The following is a 12,918-nucleotide window of genomic DNA, read 5'->3' on the forward strand; positions in this document are numbered from 1 at the left end:
CAGGGCGGCACAAGTTTTCTTCCCCTTGTCCCTGCGCTCTGTGCTTGGGCTGGCAAAAGAAAGGGTCTCGGACACCTCTTGCAGGTGCTTCACCCGTGTTTTTATTTACAGGGGCTGTACAGTCCCAATTTCTCCCAACACCGGTCCCCGCTCCGACCCCTCACTGGGTCCCTTGGCCTTTGAGGCTTGTGTCAGCCAGCAGAGACAGAGCCTCAACCCTCCTATCCTGCCTGGCTAGCCTACCCCCTTGAGCTCTTCCCTGGGTTTATATTTCTTCCCAGTCAGCAGCCCAGCGGGTTCCACTTGTCTCAGCAGATTACACTGAGCCTGCCCTCATTAGGGCCTGCAGCTGGGCTCCCGGCTAAGGGACTTGGCCCACGTACCCGGCCACCCTACAGGGAAGCAGGGGGAAGCTGGCTCTTTAGCAGGGCATCCAAAGGTTTTATACCACTGCCCTGCAATACACGGTCTCTCACCAAAGGCTCTTAAGCAGAGTAAGCAGTCATGGGATAAGAGGGAAGGATCTCATGGATCAGTAACCGGTTAAAAGAAAACAAAGGGTAGAAATAAATGGTCAGTTTTCAGAATGGAGGGATCTATACTGGATCCAGTGCTGTTCAACATATAAATGATCTGGGAAAAGGGATGAACAATGAGGTGGCAAAATTTGCAGAAGGTACAAAATTACTCAAGATAGTTAAATCCAAAGCAGACTGTAAAGAGTTACAAAGGGATCTCACAAAACTGGACAACCAATTGGCAGATGAAATTTAATGTTGATAAATGCAAAGTAATGCATATTGGAAAACAATCCCAACTATACCTACAAAATGATGGGATCTAAATCAGCTGTTAGTACTCAAGAAAGAGATCTTGGAGTCATTGTGGATAGTTCTCTGAAAACATCCACTCAGTGGGGCAGTGGCAGTGAAAAAAGCTAACCGAATCTTAGGAACCATTAGGAAAGGGATAGCTAATAAAGACACACAATATCATTGTGTCATTATATATTTCCACGGTACGCCCACACCTTGAATACTGTGGATAGTTCTGGTCACCACATCTCAAAAAAGTTTATTAGAATTTTAAAAGGTATAGAGAAGGGCAACAAAAATGATGAAAGGTATGGAACAGCTTCTGTATACAGAGAGATTAAAAAGACTGGGTCTTTTCAGTTTGGAAAAGAGATGACTAAGGGGGATATAATAGAGGTCTATACAATCGTGAATGATGTGGACGTGAATAAGGAAGCAGTATTTACTCCTTAATAATAATTAAAAAAACCAACCAGGGTCACCCAATGAAATTAATAGGCAGCAGGTTTAAAACAAAAGGAAGTACTTCTTCACACAATGGACAGTCAACCTGTGGAACTCATTTCCAGGTGATGTTGTGAAGGGCAAAACTATAATGGGGTTCCAAAAAGAAGTAGATTAGTTCATGGAGGATAGGTCCATCAATGGCTATTAGCCAAGATGGTCGGGGCAACTACATGGTCTGGGTGTCCCTTGTCTCGGATTGCCAGAAGCTGGGCGTGAACAACAGGGGATGGATTACTCATTGCTTGCCTGTTCTATTCATTCCCTCTGGGGAACCTGGCATTAGCCATGGTCAGAAGACAGGCAACTGGGCCAGCTGGAGCATCGGTCTGACACAGTATGGCCATTATGTTCCTATCTAGAAATGTAAATAAGGAGCCTTATTTTTCAAGGTTGTTGAGTAATCATGGGTTCCACTGTCAACAAGAGAACCTGCACCTCTGAAAATGAGGCCACTTTTATTCAGCAGAAGCAACAAATCTTTTTGGATGAGATGTAAAGCAGAGGTCTTGAACAGCTGTACTAGTCAACTTCCTGGGTAATTATTCTCCACTTGCCTACTGTATTATCCTTCACCTGCTGTCCCCCATCAGTGCCAACTGAAGCTGTGCACACTCAACACCTTGGAAAATCAGAACGCTTTTATTCAGGTGCAGCACAGCACTGTTTCTCTTCTAAACACAGTGAGAGAGCTATTCCTCCTCTTTCTGCCTTGGGGGAGCCGTGCTCTCCTACTTGGGTAGTACAGTGAGAGTTTGCTCCACTTCTTGTTTCAGTCTTCGCTCATCAGTGAATAGGGGGGAATTCCAGTAATAATCCTGGAGGTAATATGGGACATGCAGCTATATTACTGTCACCTTACAAGCTAAGCAAGTTGATCCGTATCTAGTCAGTACTTGGATGGGAGACTTCCAAGGAAAACCCAGTTGCTGCAGACAATGCTGATAATTCAGTAGTGGCTGTCTTTCCTCTGGCTCAGGACTAAACTGTTGATATGGAATGAGACAGAAAACAGAAGTTCTAAGCGTTTCTATTGCCATTGTCATTTTGCCTCTGAAAATTAGAGGCCAAATCATCAACTGGTGTAAATCAGTGTTAAGCTGTCCTAATTTATGTTAGGATGTGAACTGAGATTTCCAGAAAAATGTAACCAGGGAACTGGCTAATTTCCAAGCTTAAGAGGTAGCCACTTGAGTGTTGGACACCTGGGAGGAGGGCCGGTTTCTAGCCACTGGAAGATGGGTCTGCTTTCAGGACTCTTGAAAGGAAAAACTCACACCTACTCATCCTTTGCTGGGAGTTTCCTCCTTCTCAGCTTATGTTCCTAATGTGACCCTGCTTACCTTGCTACTGGTACCCAGCCGTCCTGTTTGGCTGGAAAGCAGCGGTGCAAAAGCCAGTACAAACTGTGAAGCAAACTGGGATAATGAGGCTGTGATGCCACCACCTTTCTGTTGTATTAGAGTTCTGTGGAAGTGAGAAAAGTATTCTCTTCAGAGCAAGAACTCCGAGTGAGGTGGGGATTCTTCTGGGAAATGAAAACAAGGGATGAAGTACTGAAAAAGAATCCCTTCAGTGTAGAAAAACTCTAAAAGCTCTACAAACACAGTAGGGAAATACAGCCACCTCTTATATAAAACTCCAGTCAGTGCTGGATAATTATGAGCCACCTGATAATAACAAATCAGTGCAGCCATGTCATTTAAGCTTCTGTGATGTGAGTGTTAAAAATAATTAACATGTCAAAATAGCTTTCAGAATTTAAACAGTATCTTTAACTAGAATAATCCAGCTATACAGACTTGTGTGTTGACTTGCCTTTGATAGCTCAGTGGTTTGAGCATTGGCCTGCTAAACCCAGGGTTGTGAGCTCAATTCTTGAGGGGGCCATGTAGGGATCTGGGGCAAAAATTGGGATTGGTGCTGCTTTGAGCAGGGGGTTGGACTAGATGACCTCCTGAGGTCCCTTCCAACCCTGATATTCTATGATTCTAAGAACTGAAACAAACTGGAGAAGGTGAAAGTTCAAGTTGAGCTGTTTATGCCCAGAAAATTTGCATGGATTCTACAATGGGTTAGCTCATGGTGAAGCATTTGAGTTTCCAGGGTAATTTGGAAGAGGGCCCATTTATCTGTCTTCCCCAAATATGAAGTTAGTTGGACAAAGAGTTACTGAATTATGGTATCTTAAATTGTGTTAATCACTTTTTGCCATTTTCATAAAAAACCATGGAACAGAAGAGAGAGAGATAGTTTAACTGATTTTTCAGGTCTCCTATTTCTGATGTAGAGTACAAGACAAAGTTTTGGTGGCTACATTCCAATTTTAAGTCTTCAGATTTAAATTAGTAATGTCAGAATGATACCTCAATCCAGAAGAGGTTACAATAGGCTGTCAAATGACCGCAGGAGTCTAAGGTCACTTATAATCCAATCACTAGGGTAACTTGAATGTAGAAAAGAGAATGTTTACCAGTACTGAGGTTAATCAGACACACGCTGTTGAAAACAATGAAAATGAAATGAAAATGTAGTGATCATCACCCTTGAAAATTCTTCTAACACTTTTTTTTTTCCAGATTTTAGATTTAGAACATCTGTTTAGGGTGTGCCTCCATGTTCTGCTGCTCCCTCATGTCTCCTGCTACCCTCCCCCTGGATTTCCTTAGGTGCACCATTTCTATGAATCTTAGGAGTTCTGCAGGAGGGGTGTGTGAGTGTGCATGTAATGAGGGTGTTGTGTTGTGTTGTGAGTGGGCTGACCAGGGTGTGGAGCTAAAGGAGGGCTGTGAAGAAGATGGTACAAATGTGGTCAGTGGGGTGTGGGGAGTGTTCACTGGAGAAAATGGGGCAACTGAGAGAATAGTGAAGAAGGTTTTGTGGAGGCAGCAGAATGGGGGGGCATGCAACAAGGGTAGAATGGGGGTCTACGAGGCTTGTCACTGTATTCCTATATCTCCCCCTCAATCTAAAGGCTCTCAGGGCTTTTAAAAGGTGAGCCTGGGAGCTTAAATTCCTAACTCTGTTAGTGGGTAAAAATCATGTACTGAAGAGAGACACTGGATTTATGGCTTTTTACCTATCTGTAACCCACTAACCTCCTCTTTTTGTCCTATGACTGCAGAGGTTAATGGGCCACTCTACCTTGAATGGTCTCTTACACTATGTGCTAACTACTTATGCTAAACAATCTGTTCCACCTTGCATTTGGCTCTGTTGCTCAGTACCTTTCACAGACCTGAAGATGAGCTCTTTGTAAGTTCGAAAGCTTGTCTCTCTCTCATCAACAGAAGTTGGTCCAATAAAAGATATTACCTCACCCACCTTGTCTCTTTAAAATGGTTAAGGGAGCCCAACTCCTGTGTACTTCCTAAGGCCCCCCAGGAGTCCGGGCACCCTTCATTTTGGGCTTTGGGAGATGCACAGGAAGGGCAAAGGGAAAACTCCCATGCTGTGTTGCCCTATAATCCTTTTGCTTTCTCCATCTGGCTCCCCGTTCCAGCACATCCTAAGATGTTGCTCAGTACAGCCTTGTTCCAGCAGAAAGGTCTGACTTTTGATTCAGTGGAATCCCACTTAAACAATTGCCTGGTATAACAATTATCATTATTCCAAGATAATGATTTAGGGCAGTTGTTCTCAAACTTTTGGACTGGTGACCCCTTTCACACACCAAGCCTCTCAGTGCGATTCCCCTCCCCCCCCCATACATTTAAAACACTTTTTAAAAATATTTAACACTATTATAAATGCTGGAGGCGAAGCGGGATTTGGGGATGGAGGCTGACAGCTCACAACCCCTCATGTGAGGAGGTGAAATTTTTCTAGGTGTTCGGATTTTCGAGTGAATTCTCTTTAAGGGGAGGTAATGGTCACAGGTCACCCTTACCGTCAGTTGTGTTTAGCTCAGCATTTTCTTTTTAAACTGGAGGATGTTAACTGGGTTGATGAGGTCTCTCTTCAATACCACTCCTGAAAAACAGCCTCACCACTTAAGGAAATTCTGAGGGAGAGTAGAAATTACTTGAAAGAGAAATTTGTGATTGATAAGGCTTTGTTAATATATTTGTTTTTTTATTTCAGCCATTCTGTTAAATGTGTGTGTTACATTTGGAGAGACCAGAATGTGAAGAAGGAAAGAGCAGAAAGTGGAACCTGCTGATTGGTCTGTAGACCAATGTTTCTGAATTGTGAGATTAGACCATCAATAGCTGATGTCATTCCTTGAGAGCAGCTGACAATCCTGAGGCAATATCAGGAGCTTTAGCCACCCTCTACTCTTGGATGTTAACACTTCCTCTTTTCAAGACTTCTGTATTTTTGTTTGATGAAATGATTGAAAAAAAGTGATGTCTTTGATTTAAATGATTTCCATAACCTATTGGCAATGCCCAGTTTCTATTGTTCCAGATTTCCCCCTTCTAACATGCTTCCAAAACTGGAGTGTAATTCTTGGTGTATTTATATGTATATCATAAACCCAGTTCTGATTTTAATGTATATTTTCTCTATCTTACGTTAAAAATACAAAATGATATACATTTGCATCACTATATGAGACTAAGTGTATGAGACTAAGTGCATGTGACCATGGTGAAGCACTGTGTGTGAGCTACAGCTGGCCACAAATGATCTTCATGAAATTTAGGCAGGTTTTCCACGCAGTGGAAGGGTGTAAGAACTGATATTTAAGGCATTATTCTAGTTGTTGTTACTGCTTCCATAAAAGAACATTCATGATCGAAAGGTACAATTACTATTTGGAAACCTACTGATGGAAATTATTAGGCAGAAGTTAATTTTGCATCACTTCCTCTATAGGAAGTGCACTATAATTTTATTGAAAACATTTAAAGTTCACTTTATTGCAGTTTGATTTTTCTGACAGCACCTGGTGGAAGCTGGAAGTCCTTAAGAGTTACACATTTATCCATTTCAAATTGTTGAGCAACCTTGAAATGGCGATTTCAAGAAATTATTGTGCTTAAATCTCTGAGACAAAGTATTTCAGCTTTATGAAGAAAAGGATTAACTGTTCTTATTTTTGCATTCTAATGTTACCCCTTGTCTCCTGGACCACACAAGTGCCATGAAATGAGACATGTTCTTTTTAAAAAAATATTTTGATAGATACTGGATTATGTCCGCTCCATATTTATGCCCACTTCTTTCAGAACAGTGTGTTTCATTATGCTCATGTACATTTGGCAGATTGTGATTTCTGAAAATGATTTAAATAAAATCTTTGCTTATACTTAGCTCTGTTGGTTTTAATTAAGACTTGGCAAACCTGGAACAAAATATTTCCCAATTTTGTCAGGTATAAAGTTACAAGTATAGATCAGTGCATTCGTAAAACTGGGCAGGCTTGAAATATTAAATAACTGGTAACTGAACAATTATTAAATGTCTAAAGTATTCTGTAATCGACCTTCTAGGCACAGAACAAGCATGGTGGGTCGTCAGTAGTTTTAGATCTGGTTTCTAAAATAAATGTTATACGTTGCACTTTGTGAACTTCACACCATTCTGGTTGAGCAAGATGTTGACCAATAACTTCATTATCCTATCTGTATAGTAATTTATTTTAAAATGAACTGTTTCTATTAGTGTACCAAATGTTCTTGATACAGCAGGTGCCTCCCACTGTCTGGGGCTGCACAGTGTGCAAGCAAAGAAATGTGATGGATTACACTGTTGTGATTGCACCATCTGGTGGTGGTTTTCTGCAACTTGCAGCTTGTTACTCAGAAAAAGTATGTTAGTCGACTAATTCACCTCTGGCAAGCAGATATGGGTTTCTCCTGAAATGTGTATAAAACAACACATCTTGCACAGCATCTGCTAACAAAATATGGCCATGTCTACACTTGCAAGCTTACAATGGCACAGCTGTACCAATACAGCTGTGCTGCTATAAGATTGCTCGTGTAGCCGCATTGGGCCTATGAGGGAGAGCTCTCCCGTTGATCTAAAACCAGCTCAACGAGTGGCAGTAGCTATGTTGGCGGGACATAGTGCTGTGTACCCGAGCGTTTATGCTGGCAAAACTTCTGTTGCTCAGAGGTCTGGGTTTTTTTCACACCCCTGAGCGTCAAAAGTTTTGCCGACGTAAGTGCCAGGGTAGACATGGCCTTAGTCTTGAGCCGAAAAGTGACCAGATCCTTGTGCTGTAATTGCTAAATGAGAATTCCAAATATCAGGTGGTTGGTTTATGCCAAGTACAGTGGGACTATGCTCAAAGGATTTCATGACAACGTATTGGAGCAGGGAGCTATTGGTCATCAGGAGTTAGTAACACAGAAAGTAATTTCTGCAGAAATATCTAGTTATGTGAAATGTTTATAGCTATCTTCTGGACATTTTAGGGTACATGAGAAAATGGAGGGTTGAATGGATTTTTGTTTAAAAGATTAGTTTTACTTTTCTTCATTTTTACCATCTTTCCCCTCACCCCCTTGCTACTCTCTGTAACAGCACTCAAAAGTGCTTAGCCCAGAACTCTGTTCAAAACAAAAAAAAAAACAACACACATTTAATTATCTGCTAAAATTTCTCTGAAAGTCTGTCTTTTTTTTTTTTTTTCTTTTTCCCCTTGAAGGTTTTAACTGTAGTTGAATATCACTTCAATCCCAAAATTGGGAAACTATTCTGAGTTAAGAGCAGGTCTTTAGTAACTTGTACTACAGGCAGATGATGCTGCAGTAAAAAAATTTAACCTAGGACACCTTAACCCTAAAGAACAACCTAATGCTCAGAACCTTTGAATCCCTTCTTTCAGCTCACTCATATTTTAACAGAAGTTAGTCATACATGTGAGACTCGAGGCTTCATATAAATGTTTCTCCAAGACACTTTGATACTGAACTTAAAATGAATTAGGATCTTCACTCTTTACCTGACATAATGCACATGCGTGCACACACACTGTGTATGTTTAACAGTGAAAGGAGAGGCTGGAATAATTAACAGATGTGACTCTGGGGATGCACAGAAAAAAGCAGTGTCTTTTAGCTGTCTAAAAAAAGTCAATATTCTCCTACAAAGAACATGGCAGGAAGGGCCTTATTTTTGCCCCAATTATAAATGACGCCAATCTGCATTGTCACCAGTGCAACTTGCCAGAGTACTCCCATGAGTGCAGAATATAAAGATTTTTCTTAACTCACAGAAAAATATATAAAAGTTTAAAGTTGAGAAATGTGATATCAAACAATCCAGTCTCTTTCCTCAGTGGCAGCTTTCCCCCTTGTCTTTGGGCATGAATTACAAAAGTAATTCTGACAATAGCTGTCAGTTCCCAGAGGTTATGTTGCTTGCTTTATTTGTGCTTTTTATAACACCATGCAAATGTGAAATCGGTTAAGTTTGTACAAAATTATATACCTATGTATGTTAAGCCATATTGCAATAACTGCAACAGGTAAAACAATAACAATAGCATGACCTGTGTAATCCTGAGTCTAACATTTGTAGTTCTAAAGCTGTTAATAATATGTAAAGTTATTTCTTGTCTAAACATCATTTAAAGAAAGCTAGCTTTTATCAAAATGTAAATTGTCTGTTGGTAGAAGCTGAGAAGCAAGTGCTTAAATCTTGCTTGTTTTTTATATTAATCCTGGGTCTAGCTAAGCAATGCAACAAATGTTAACTGTATAACCAATGTTTCTTCTTGTAACAGACATCTATAAAATATGGCACCATTAAGACCTTCCTAATGATGCAAGGAACATATCTCTACATCCAGATACTACTTTGTTCCAGCGTATTGCTTTGGCCCCTGAAATACTCAGGCTGCAACCTGTAGCTTGTGCTTAAACTCCAAGCTTGCAGCTTCCTCTAATCCAATGTAATGGGTTAAAAAAAATGTTGATTTTCTATTTTCTGTTTTTAAGGTAGATTTTCACTGACTAAATAAAGTACAACCACAAGTTCATTCTAGTGTGTGTACGTGTTTTGTAGTTTCAACTTACTTCTTGCAAATGGTTTCCCTGTTTATTGATAAATCTCCAGACAAGAGAATGAGTTTTGCTTCTTGACAACTGCCAGTGTTGATTGACATCTTCTCATTCAGCTTTAGATCTGAATTAAAAAAAAGTAATTACATCATTACACTGAAGCTTCAATTGTGTGATTGTATGTATTAAGTTATTTGAGAGGATTTTCAAGAACAATTTCCAGATTGAATTCGGGATCGGTGACTGTATTCAGTGATCAGGAAAGGCTATGGAATGAATTGTACACTTTCCTTGTGTAGCTACTGAATTCAGGCAAAAGTAAGGCATCAATGTGACTAAAATTCCAGCATAATACTGACATTGAATTGCCACAGCAAATATGCAAAGCTCTCTGCACTGGCCCTCTGCTCAGAATTTTCAAACCCTTTCCAATAGCAAAGGAGTAACTCAACTTCTTCCTTCAGAGGATACAAATAAAATATAAATAAAATAAAAATTACATAAAAGATTTAAACCCAAACATTAAAAATTGGGGCTATCAAATTATAGAAGAAAACTTGTTGGGGGGAAAAATACTTTGACTCCTGTCTCTCCTTCAGCCTATCCTAGCAGCACTGATTTCAAAAGGAAATTATAATTACATCTGTAGGGAAGGCAGAATTGGGCCCTACATTGCAAGGGCCTCCCTTTTTATAGCACAGCAAGGTTTGCGTCCTCCCAGTAAGTCTTACGTTGACATTAGTTTGTAGCCTCTCCCTCTCAATTCAGTTTTGAAACCCAGAGTAAAACAACATTGCTATTGTGGAGTTTTACAGATTGGTTTGTGTGTTTTTCTTTTAAACTGAGATCATTTAATTTTAAAAAAATCAGTGTTGGCCAGGATGTGGTGGTTACTTGGTTAATAAACTCTGCCTTTGGCCCCGCTATTTCTGCTGGTTGTACATGTCCTTTTGTGGCCCTCATTACCACAGTGTCTGAGCCCCTGGCCAGGAAACAGTTATTACCTTATCAATAGCAAGCATCCTAATTATTAAACGGAAGTGCTCAATAAATGGGATGCTATTAGACTGGCTCCTTGCATCAATTTTTCTCAAAGGCCAATGTTGCCAGTTTCTAGCATAATAGGCCGTGAACAGACACCATGTTACCTTAATAAGATGTTGCTCTTTGATGATGGTGAGTGGAGCTACATCACTTCACACCAGCTGAGAATTTGAGCTAATGCTGTCTTTACCTTAGCTGATATATATACTATAAAACATCAATTCCTACTGCCCATATGAACTAATGTATAAAATAGACTATATAGATTAAAGATGTACTAAGCAAAAAGGCAAAGCTGGATTTAAATATAACCTGAACATAAGGAAAATCCTGCTCCTGTGGCTCTGAAGACTCCTTTGGGAACAGAACCACCACGGTGACACCTCATAGGGTGGGAGCAGGACTTTGGAGTGACAGAAATGGGATGGAATTCAATAGTACAAAGCACACGGTCATGCACTTAGAGTCCAATAATAGTTTCTTTGAGCTCCGGGGGTGTGTCAGTTGGAAGCAGTGGAGGAGGAGAGAAAGACCTTGGTCTGTTGGTCAATCACAGGATGCCAAGCCACCAGTGTGATGCAGCTGCAAAAAGGCAAATGTGCTCCTCGGCTTTATCAGGTGAGGCATTTCCTGCAGAGCTAGAGAAGTATAATGCCATTGTACAAGGCACTGGTGGTGCCAAATTCTGATTTGGAATACTATATACAATTCTGGTCACTTGTGTTAAGAAAAGATGAATTGCAGTAGGAATAGGTACAGAGAAGAGCTGCTGGGATGATCAAGGGAATGGAGGGCCTGTCTTAAGAAAATGGAATAGCTTGTCTTGTTTGGGTAGCAAAAAAGGCTGAGGAGATATGATTTCTCGCTATAAATACATCAGAATAGTAAATGGGTGGGGGGAGGGGGAGAGGTATTAACCTAAAGGCCAATGTTGACACACGAACAAATGGATATAAACTGGCCATGCCTGAAAAGAAGGTCTCTAACCATCAGAGTGAGGGTCTACAGTAGCCTCTACATAGGCGTTGTGGGGATGAACAACCTCGTTTTAAGAAAGAACAGGACAAATTTATAAGTGAAAGTGTATGATCGGTTGCTTTTAATGGAGGGGGTGCAGGGCTCACCAGTACTGGGGCTCACTTCCAGTTTATGCTTTATATTCCTAAAAGCTCATGCTTCAGAGCTTCATCCAGGCTTGTAGGGGTCAGGAAGGAATTCCCCCCCCCACCCAACCATGTATTCTGGAATTATTTTTTGTCTCCGTCTTCTGAAGCATCAGAGATGGCTATGGCTGTAGATGGGATACTGGAGTAGACCAGGGATTTGAGGTGGCACCAAACATTCTCTCTGAGGTGTGTAGCTCTCTGGTTCTTGCTCACATGCTCAGGGTCTAATTGATTCTTTAATGTGGGCATGGGAAGGAATTTCCCTCCAGGTCAGATTGACAGGCCCAAGTCTATGATAGTAAGTGGTGAGCAACTTAACTATAGGCCTCGCTACCTTTATGACCTATAACATTTATAGCAGCTTTCAGCTGAAGATCGCAAAGCCCCAGCTGACACTGGCAAGGAGGCTTCTGCTGTTGGTATTGTTGGAGTGTGCTGGACCTGATTCGCCATCCCACACTTGCACCTGCACCTTGCAGAGTTAGTCCCATCTGTGCAAAGTGAATACAAAACATGAGCAGATCTGTATGATAGTATTTCTTACCCCTATTCCCCAAGTCAAGGCAGTGGAGTATAGCCCACTCCCCACCTCCTCCCAAAGTCTGAAAGGTTGCTTTTAGCTGAGTTGGGCTTTAGACTTCACTACTTTTCAGTCCAGGAGAGCAAGAATCTAGTGATCTGCAGGACAAGATAAACGTACGTTTAGCATTTCATTAATTTTTTGTTTGTATTTTAATCCCTGGAATTAAAGTTATTACTGTCCATGGTTACAGGCACGGTAGAAATTAGCAAAATAACAGCTCTGAACCAGTTTATTAGAGTCGGTGCCATTATGCAGAAAGACACAGAGTACAGAGTATAATATTTATTTGTTGTTTGAATCCCTCTCTCCACCAGCATAGTATTTAGTCTTTAAGTGGATCAGCTTCTGTACCAAATGACTGAAGGATAGCTAATGTGACATCAATTTTTAAAAAGGGCTCCAGAGGTGATCCCAGCAACAACAGGCCAGGAAGCCAGACTTCAGTGCCAGGCAAACTGGTTGAAACTATAGTAAAGAACAAAATTGTCAGACACATCAATTAACATAATTTGCTGGGGAAGAGTTAACATGGTTTTTGTAAAGGGAAATCATGCCTCACCAATCCATTAGAATTATTTCGTGGCGGGGGGGATATAGTATACTTAGATTTTCAGAAAGCCTTGGACAAGGTCCCTCACCAAAGGCTCTTAAGCAAAGTAAGCTGTCATGGAATAAGAGGGAAGGTCCTTTCATGGATTGGTAATTGGTTAAAAGATAAGAAACAAAGAGTAGGAATAAATTTTCAGTTCTCAGAATGGAGAGAGGTAAATAGTGGTGTCCCCCAAAGGTCTGTACTGGGCCCAGTCCTATTCAACGTATTCATAAATGATCTGGAAAAAGGGGTAAAC

The 12,918-nt window shown here is 40.8% G+C and overlaps 1 protein-coding gene across 2 annotated transcripts in view; it reads left to right on the plus strand.

Moving 5' to 3' along the window:
• Positions 1–9,255, plus strand: part of AKAP12 (A-kinase anchoring protein 12) — a 132,703-nt gene extending 123,448 nt beyond the window's left edge. For both annotated transcript variants that reach the window (XM_084623714.1, XM_084623715.1), the window contains one exon: positions 5,403–9,255. The gene's annotated coding sequence lies outside the window, so the exon portion shown is untranslated. The remainder of the gene's footprint in view (positions 1–5,402) is intronic.
• Positions 9,256–12,918: the final 3,663 nt, after the last annotated feature.

This window comes from Lepidochelys olivacea, assembly GCF_965140295.1.
Source record: "Lepidochelys olivacea isolate rLepOli2 genome assembly, chromosome: 3".
Classification (NCBI taxonomy): Eukaryota; Metazoa; Chordata; order Testudines; family Cheloniidae; genus Lepidochelys; species Lepidochelys olivacea.